Source organism: Haliotis rubra, unplaced genomic scaffold (assembly GCF_003918875.1).
Source record: "Haliotis rubra isolate DU_JTF1 unplaced genomic scaffold, ASM391887v1 Scf1666, whole genome shotgun sequence".
In the NCBI taxonomy this organism is placed as follows: Eukaryota; Metazoa; Mollusca; class Gastropoda; order Lepetellida; family Haliotidae; genus Haliotis; species Haliotis rubra.
The window spans coordinates 63,881-74,249 of record NW_025765632.1 but is presented as its reverse complement, the minus strand read 5'-3'; the positions used below and the strand labels follow the sequence as shown (position 1 = coordinate 74,249).

Here is a 10,369-nt window from a genome sequence, read left to right as displayed (position 1 = left end):
GATCAACAATAATGATGCATTAACAGATCAACAACAACAGGTCATCCACAGATCACCACCAGTTCAGGTGATCCTCGGGATTGCAGGTCGAACACCGTAAAAAGTCCATTTGTCCGGGATGAAAATGATTTTCATCGTTAAACATGGGGATGTCGGCAAAAGTCTCTGGCTCCTCCTCTGGAGCCGTCACTGAAGCCATCACCAGATCCGTCTCTGGAGCCCCACTGGAGTCGTCTCTGAGCCCTCTCTGGAGTTGTCTGCTCTGCTTCCATGGTGACAGCCATCGGGAGTAGATCATACAAGTCTTGAAGATCTGGAGGTAACTCTGCCTGGGGGATCTCTTGGGGGCTAGCAGGACTGATCCCTTGACCCTTCTCGCTCTCCCACAAGTCAGTCATCTCCAACTGTTTCTTCGGAGTCTGGGGTGCTTTGAGACTCTTAGGCTTTGGAGGTGCCTTCTTGGTGAGTGTCTTGGAAGGGGACGTCTTCTTGGTGACTGTCTTGGTGGGGCGCTCCTTGTTTGACTTCTTCTTCTGTTTCTTTGGAGAAGCCGTGGTCAGGGTCCCCTGGGGAGGTGACGTCATCTTGGTGGGTGCCTTGGGAAGGGGTGGGGTGGAGACCTTCTTCTTCTTTGGAGAAGTCTTGGCAGGAGTGGTCTTGGGAGGTATTCTTTTTCGAGGCACGGGCTTGGGCGTCATGTCGGTGACCTCTGGATCATTGGAGAACAAAGGTAGAGTGCAGGTGGCATATCGAAGACTATAGCTGGGTGGGTGAGGCCAGAGTTTCACCTGGAGTTTGTCCAGCAGCTTGCTGTACAGCACACCATGGTCATAGGCCATAGGACGTCCATTCCTCAACTTGAACACGATGTGGAACAGCTTGCTGAGGAAGGTCTCCCCTGCATTTTCCTTGGCATAAGCATCGTTGATACCGATGAGGATCAAGCGAACAGAGTTGTTGGCGCTGTCGGAGAGGATACGCAAGTGGTCTTGGTGATACGCCATCCAGTAATAGTCTTCCTCAGTCAACTCACAGAAGTGACCCATCATTCCATACAGTGTTTCTCTTTTCGGATGAATATCTGCCAGCTTGCGGATGATCGACGGCAACTTTTGTTCCATCACACGCAACCGGTCCTGGAGATCCATGTAGTTGGTCTTGTATAACTGACTTTGAGTCATCATGGTGTTGTGGAGATGGGCCATGTCAGAAGCAAGGTCCTTTGCCTGCGAAGCCAAGTTGACGAAGGAAGAAGGGAGGTTGCCTGGAGATGCCATCTTCAACGACTGAACTGATGCAACTGATGACCCGCTCAATCGATCCTGCGTTTTTATAGGCAACACCAGCAGCGCGAGCTATGACGTCACTTCAAATGACGTCACGATCGTGTTGTTTCTGGATGGCCTCTTGCACTGCCTCTCTGAACTGTTCTAAAAAGTGTCTCTCTTCTAGATAGGTGGCAAGCACAAAGAGCAGCGTGAACAGCATGATGACGAATCACGATGGGGTCAGAGTCTTTTTATAGAGATACACAGGATGACGTCACGTGGCGCGTGCATGGATGACGTCACGTAGCTCGTGCATGGATGACGTCATTGGAGTTTGCCCATGGATGACGTCACGTGGCTCGTGCATGAATGACGTCATTGGAGTTGGCCCATGGATGACGTCACTCACAACAACAACAGCGTGTCACGAAGATGCATGAGCGCTTTTCCCAACTTGTTATTCCCCGACCATGTCCAGGGTTTGTCAATATTCGGATGAGATACACCCATTCCTATTCCCCATCTTTGATCGTAGGGGCTAGCTTCAGCTAACGACTTTGGGTAGGATTGAATCAATCTCTGTTTCAAGTCCTTGTTCTGGGAAAATTTAGCCGTGATCGCCTTGGTCATCACATCAAGACTGACCGTGTCCCACACTGTTTGAGTAAAGCCTTTCACACATCGCCCCAGACGTTTTTGCTTTGCTGGAACAGTCTCTTGCAGAATACGCGTCGCACTGTCGTCATCTCCAAAGTACATGGTTTTAGAGTACATGTAACACTGTTCAACACAATTAAATGTAACACCATCCAAGGTAAACACAGCTGGATGAAAGTTGCTGAACGGTGACTGGATTCCATAGAAGAATAACCAGGGGAGTGTCACTTGTGACTGTGCCTTGTCCGTTGGAGTCTTGAGACCCAGCAAGGTCATGGCTTCTGTTTCTCCACATTCCTCCAAAGCTTTGCAGAAGAGGGAGTAAGCTTGGGGTCCACGCCGGGAAACATGTCTAACAATTCTCTGACACGGTCAAAGGAGGTCCGAGGTTTTTCGATAATCTCTGCCTTCATGAGGATGGTCAGGACTTTAAACGCCATCAGTTTGTCGACCATGGCTTCGACCTGCTTGATAGCGAGCACGAGACCACAACGATTCTCCCTAAGCCTATCGCAGTGAACGGGTTCCATCCTTCTCTTTTCTTAGACAACAGAATCTGTAATGACTCTGACAGAAACGTCTCTTTATATATACACACAGGGTCGTGATGACGTCATAGGGTGTGTGACGTCAAACTAGAAAGAAAAAATTGTCGTTAGCAGAGCGTGGTTTCGATCCACGGGCCTCTGGGTTATGAGCCCAGCACGCTTCCACTGCGCCACTCTGCTCTCCCTTCTCTTCCCTTTTTTTTTTTTGTGACAGTACCTATGCCATGATAAACGTGACCGTGGCCTCCACCAGGTCTGAGTCTAAGAACAGGGTACAACAGGGTTGAGGGTGACCATGGACTCCACCAGGTCTGGCCCTGAAGAGAGAGAGAGAGAGACGACATAACACAAGAGTACAATACAATCACAATTTATTGAATGATAGAACAACAAATGAAGAAGGCAATCACATTTTATGGGTTAAACATCAATACATCAGAGCATGTCTGCATCAAAAGTCCATGGGAGGGATGGGTTCACTCTTTATAACCATAGGGGAGAGTTTCCCTGGGGACACCTTGGGGGTCGTACTGCACTCGGCGTTTGGTGTAGACCAAGCGATAGGTTTTGGTGGTGTCCTTGGACAGCAACACGCTTGCCCTGACGAAGTCCTCCGCGAATGATGCGGTGTTGGTATCGGACCGTGATGTTGGCTTGATCCCTCTGACAGACGAGGTTCTTCATGCTGTCAAAGTGGACATGCTGGCTCGCCCTGTGATTTAAAGTAAATCCCCGGACCTTGCTGATGCCCACACTACCGTCAGATTGAGGATGACGTAGCTTGTAGCCATAATTCTTGGGTCCTGCCGAGACAAAGGTTTGAATGCTGTTGCCCCCTCCCAGTTCATCAGTCAGCTCCCCAAGGTATCTCCCAGTGGCGGATTGTAACTTCGTGGACGGTGAATGTAGATGATACTGTCCGTATCAAAATAGAGGACACGTCGATCCAACGGTTGCAAATAAGAATACAACTTGAGACGGGCTTGCGCTGTCACCCAGGCTGCAATGGCCACATTGTGGGCTGGATGGGGGTCGTGAAAGTCTGCCTGAGGTTCGTGAGTGACACAGATGAGGTCTTCATTGATGATGTTAATGTCTTTCACCACACGGCGCTCATCCCGGAGGAGGGCAAAGTAATTACCTCTCAGGGGAACTGATATATTCCGTCTTGGCAAACCCAACGCTGCGTTGACCAAACTTGCCCCAGTGATTGTTCAGGCAGGCCTTGGCTAAGGCACGTAGTCCTGGGTTTTTAATGAATGCGAGCAGGATCCAAGGTGACTCCTCTTTCTGCTGTATCTCGCGGGATGTAGGCGCTTGGGTCTGGACAACCTTCGGGTAGCCACTGGCCTCTTGCTTGATCTTGAAGAAATTGTTGACATACTTGGCAAACAGTCCTCCCTCTTGGGTGTCAGGGTCGTAGGTGGCAAGCGTGTCAAAGTGCCAAGCCTCAAAGATGTGAAGCACTTGATAGCCGCACTTTTCAACAGCAAACTGAAGCTCTTTGCTGACGTAGGTACCGATCCATGCCCGGTCTTCATCCCCGTGGGGGCAGGAAGCATCCAACTGCTCTTCAGCACACGTACGGCACAGAGGAAAGAGCAGTTTGCCTTGACACTTGTAAGGAAGAACAGGATGATAGAGGTCGGTGGGTGGCAAGACTCGGCACTGGATCAGGCCGTGGAGCTCAAACAAGTCAGACACGGGAGGATGATCTTTGATCTCGGGATGTCCCACGGGAAAAGTACCATACTTGCAGATGTAAGGGTACAGCGAGCAAACGTCCACATATTTGATTTCTTCATCTTCTTTGGCTTCATAGTACAGTTTGGTGGCGTTGGTACGACCTCAAAAGAAAGCATCTCTAGGATCCAATGGGTCAGGCATGTAGGCATGGGGTCCTTGCAGGGTAGTCAGGAAGGCTCTCAGATCACCGTTGTCTTTCTGTTGTTTCAGAAAATCGCATTCCCAGAGGGTCACCACTTGGTCGATGTCGGGATGTTGGCGTAACACACCCAGGCGGTACATGGTATGATGGTATCGTTCCCAAGGGGTGGTACCCAAGCTAGCATGGCGTTCACATCGGTCCGTCTTGTAACAGCGAGTACATCCATGCCAGAAACAGCCCAAGTGTTCGTACACGGTGCGTGTCTTGGCGTCGTAGCCATCTGCCATGTAACGACTTCCGTCAGCACAGTCAAAGCCTACTTCTCCACCATTCCGAGCATGTTGGATGTGGACCCTAGGGTGTTGATGCATGACCCAGTTGAGCCAGTGGAGACACTGAAGAGAGTAGCGACGCTGGGGACGATAACCTTGAGTAGGTAGGATGGCGATGGTGCGGGGTTCCAAAAACTGTTTTCGGAAGGTGAGCATACAAGCCATGGGTAGAGTCACTGCTTCATAGAAAGGGTCCACGTTGTTCTGCTGGATGAATATGTTGCGGAATGCAGCACAGCCTCGACGCAAAATGTCCACATCACTCTGACAGTAGGTCAACAATTCTTCATCCAGATCAAACACAGTCCCTTCAGCCACCCGTGCATCGTACCAGGCCAAGAAAGCTTTGCGTTCGGCAGAAAACATACTGTCAGGATCGTAGGTAGGTAGACACGGGAGGATAAGGACCCACATAGCCTTGGTGAGCTTCGTGTTGAAGAAGTGAGGGAAGTAGCCTTTCTTGAGTTCCGTCAATGCAAACGTTTTTGGAAACTGCTTCAGAGCCATCGTGAAGAAGTTGAGGGAATCCTTGAAAACAAGGCGTCCCACGGTCATCTGCAAGATGTGATTCCCTCGAAGTGTGACCTGGGGTGCTTTCACGAGATGTTGATGGAAGTACTGTTGGAGCAAGTGTCCATCATACCCTGGGTAGTTGTGAGCAATGACCAACACGTCGTCATCATCAATGGTAGGAGAAATGTCGTCTTTGTCGTCTTGTTCTTTGTCGTTGTTGTCTTGTTCTACATCATCATCATCGGGTTCTGGTGATGACAGTTTGGGTTGTTTCGAGGCACGGCCTGACGGCTGCTGCTGGGATGCCTTACGTTTCTTCTTCTGCTTCTCTTTCTTTTCCGCCAGACGCATCAGCCAGTCGCCCATGTCCTTCAAGGTCGTAGATCCCCGAAACACTTTGATGCGGCTAGGCCCTTCTCCTTCCTTACGCCAGGGACACTTGTCACACAACTGATCCGAGGCCTCAGAAATACATTTTCCACATCCTAGATGCACCACACACAAGTTGGGAACATGAGTCCCTTGATCTTGGGTACATTCAAAGTCATAGAAGATGAACTGACGCTGTTGCCGTTCTTTGTCTTCATCCATTTTTTTCACCGTCTTCATTTTGTTTCGGTGGTTCGATGACGGACATGTAACACTGGTGGTTGGGTTTCAAGGGTTCTTTGCAGATCTTGCAGTCCCAATTCGTGCCACACTGGTGGTTGACCATGCCCTGGATTTTTCTCACGTTGACTTTGGCCAGACATCGATGACACGTGTGGATGGTGGAGCAGGTGCTGGGATGCTTGGCGGAGGCCGTCCGATGGCGTTGAAAGCAGGTAGGGTTTCGGAACCACCCGCCACATTGGAGACAGGAGAGCCCTCCCCTGACCACGTCGCCACAATATCCAAGACATTGGCACCAGTGGCATTGAAATTCTCGGGTGCAGCGATGATTTTCAGGGGTACTGTATCCTTGGTCACACGACTCACAATAGTAGGGATAACCTGTGAAGGCAGTCATGGAGGTAATGACATCGTAATGGTGATGGTGATGATAGAGGTGAAGGATCTTGGTGGGTTGAGGCACTTCACTCTTGTACAGGAGGCGATTCATCACATCTTGGGAGTAGACTTTGAGCTGATAGTAAGGGGCCAAACGTTGACTGAACAACTCCCACGTGGCACGCCCTGTACAAGGACCTTCGGGGATCTTGAGTTGGCGAAACAAGCCCTTGGCGGTTTTCAACTGCGCTGGTCTTTCTTCCTTACGTATGTATTTCCATTCCTTCGTCCATTCTTTGGTCACAGGATCGGGTTTGTGTGAATGGTGACTGGCCACGACCAGGGCACGGGCAAAGCAGAGCTGATCCTCATTCTTGATTTGAACGATGCATTGTTTCTTTTCCAGGAAAGCGTTTAAGCCAACGAGGTGCCTTGGCCGGCCGTGTCCCTCACCGATACGATCAGGATCCTCTACATGCAGTAAGAAAATGTCCATGGTGTCATCGATATGTAAGTCGTGGTTGCTTTGTTGTACTTTTTCCACTTGGGCCATGATGTGTTCCCCCCCTGGAGGTCCTCCATGCGCTGAAATGGAATTCGGATGTCTGAATCCAGGGCTGGGTGTTCCAGGGCCAATCCAACGCGATCACCATCCTGTCCGCCCACATCGTCTCTCAAATCTGCTAACACTGCATCAAACTGTTCTCTGAGAACGACGGGAAGGTCTTCAGGCTGTTGACGCTGCAGCCAAGCTGGATTGAACTTCAGGTTGTAGCGCTGGGTACCAGTCCGGAATTTCTTGGTTGTTCTTTGGGTCGTCCGCTCCAACTCGTAGGGCACAGGCTCCTCTTCAAGTTCATCTTCGTTCATTCGTGGTGACGGCATGGTGAGAACTGGTAAGACCCACGCTGAGCCTGGTTTATATAGGTCACGTCACCCTATGACGTCACAATAGATTGTCCTAAGCGTAGCAGTGCGCACCATGAACTCATGTGTTATTTATAGGAATGATGTCATACCCCATGACGTCACACTAGCCTGTTGAGTCAGGATGAGAGTGGTGCGAACCGGATGCAACCGGTGCGAACCAGATGCGTCAAAGTGACGTCATCAACCCCAGCTATATAAATTCAAGGTTTTCCAGCACTCCTCATGAGTTGCTCACTGAAACTGGAAGCATGCAGTCGTCTCCCGCCTCCGTCTCCGCCTCCTTCCGTTGCCGCCTGTGCGAAACAGATGACCACAGTTATCTACACTGTCCCAAGGTGACTTGTACCGAGTGTGGTGCTCAAGGTCATCGCTATTACGTATGTCCCAAGAAGACCAAGGACAACAACAAGCACGATAACAACACCTGCTACAACTGTGGAAAAAACGAAGGTCATCTCAGTTACGCCTGTCCACATCCCTGTCGTCACTGTGGTCAAGAGGACCATAAGAGTATGAACTGCTCTAACAAGGGCCAGAAACGTCCGGCATCCACCTACCAGCCAAGTGAACCGCCAAAGAAAGTGAGTAAACGTGAAAGCCAACATCTACTGGCTCTACTCCATGACAAGGTCCTCCTCGTTCAAGATCGCATAGACACCATGTACTCTCTACTTCAACGCATCTTGGAGTTTGTCGAACCCATGGACGATTCCAGCAGCACTGCCTCAAGTGCACCACCATCATCACAATAGATACCTCGGTGATCTCTCACCCACCCATACCAACGGCCCTTTTCAGGGCCACCCACCTCGCTCGAAAGAAGGCTACATCCAATGTTTTTTAACCACACACACACACACACACATACACATTTGTCTAGCCACGCCATCGTCCGCCTCACCCTCTCTCTCCCTCCCTCCTTTCCTCTCCTTTCCTCTCCTTCCCTTCCCTCTCCATCCCGTCCCGTCCGCCATCTTGAAAGGCGTCTACGCTCGCGAGATCCCGCGAGAATCCACGAGATCCCGCGAGATCTCACGCGATCCCACCGGATGGGACGCTATCTTGAAACGCGTCCGCCATCTTGGCCCGGAGGTGACGTCATCGTCATGCGCGCGCAACCACCGGAACCGGACGTGACGTCATCGCGATGCGTGCGCACACACCGGAACCGGAAGCACCGGAACCGGAACCCGAGTGATCTCCCCCTGGCCGGAAGTGACCGGATCCAAGATGGCGGCGCCCATGGGGACCGGATGTGCCGCCATTTTGAAAAAGGGGCCAGGGTGACACTGCATACTACTGATAAGATATATTTCACCTCACAACCGATACAAATTGCCACTTCTTATGAATACCTTTGGGGCACTCTCATTAGCGTCGAACTGTCACTCTTGTAACACAGCAATATAAACAAAAACAATGGTATCTAACAGGGCTTAATGACATTCAATGGTCTTTTGGAACAACATTTATCTGCAAATATTTGACACACAAATTACTCATACTCGTTTTTCAAAGGCGCATCGATCGAGAATTATGGAATACTTTGTGTGTGGACAATTTAGATACACTTATCAAAGACGTAGGATCAAGTTGGCAGACATAGATACATAGCAACAAAAATGACGATTTGTGAGGAATCTGATATACATGTGATCGAAGATAACTTTCCTGTTACTTCGTATAAAATACAGCTTTCTGCAGAGTAAATATTTGGACCTGCCTTACTCGCCCAGACGTTCGTGCAAACAACATAATCTTTAAAAACCTATCAACGTCCATTTATTTATTTTGTTTAGTTTATTAAGCAGTAATGAAGGCCTCCACCCCAAAGTACAAAAGTTGATATTCATGAAACATTAAACATCCCCATTAACATATTGATTATATACATATTTATCATCCAAAACTGTGTTCCACAGGAGTTATCGCTTGTGTGAGATCAAATGATATCTCCTAGGAGATATCGTTTTGACAGTAGATTTTGTACAATGCCCTGACAATGCTATGGTGTCATCAACTTGATGATGTCACAATGCTATGACATCGCTGCACTACACACAGCAAAAATAACTTCGTTTCCATTTTTGCGGAAACCTAATGGATACTGGGTAATGTACGTTTCCGCTAGGTTTCAGCATCCGGAAACAGACAATGTGAGTTTCCGCGTAGTTTACAAAACTGAAACTAACAAATCTAGGTTTCCGTCTGATTTCTACAACTGAAACTGTCATTATGAGTTTCCATTTAGTTTCAGGTCGCTGAAAGATTCATAGCAAAATGACTTAGTTTCCGTTGTTGCGGAAACCTACTGGATACTGGGTAATGTAGGTTTCAGCTAGGTTTCTGTACCCGGCAACTAACAATTCTGTTGATTTCAGCTTAGATGAAATGGCAAACTTAGCTTTGTGTTGTTCCATTGGGGGCTATATTAATTTACTGTTACACTTGTAAAATAATTTCTATATACAGTATCCAGCTTGGGTCCATGCAGGGAGGAAAAGCAATAGCCCATTTTTATACTGTACTGTTAAAGTGTTTATGGTTATATGTTTTTAGTGTACATTTGTGATAGACTTAGTTATTTTACTGTCTTTCGAAGACAGGTAAAAATTTTATATATGCACACATTTAAATTTCCAAGGTTAGTTTCAGCGACTGGAAACTACCGGAAACCAACAAAGTTAGTTTCCAGAAACGGAAATTTAAAGTAAAGTATCATTGGTAGTTTCCATTGCATAAAGCAGCTGGAAACCATCATTGATGGGACCGTCAATGAAACGAACGAACGAAATTACTCCATATATACCAGTATATACAGCATATAACCGACATTAACCTACGCTAAACTGTCTATGTATTCCATGTATATAAGTTTCAGTTTAGTGATCTCAGTGTTTTTTGTACACCAGAATTCAAATAAAAGATACTGTCACATGAAGAAGAATAATTTCAGGAAAAGTTAAACCATATTACGGAAACTTAAGATTCTACTTTGTCTCCTTAACGATTTGTTAGGTACACTCACAGGTGCCTTAAACTTTTAAATTACTGAAGAACCGGTAAGGCTCCATTAGGTTTCAGTTACCCATTGGCTTTTCATTTGTTTTTCTCAAAGTGATACATACTAACACAACTAACTGGGAGTGGTTATGCACATTACACATATCTGTACTAAAAGGACAATAATTTCGTAAATGTCCAATAAAGAACATAATACAGGCTTCAACAAATTACACAGTA

General features: G+C 48.0%; 1 non-coding gene across 1 annotated transcript; it reads right to left on the bottom strand.

The window, feature by feature from the left end:
• Positions 1–2,581: 2,581 nt before the first annotated feature.
• Positions 2,582–2,653, bottom strand: Trnam-cau. The gene has a single exon. It is a non-coding gene; the product is annotated as a tRNA-Met (tRNA).
• Between the last annotated feature and the right edge of the window lie 7,716 nt (positions 2,654–10,369).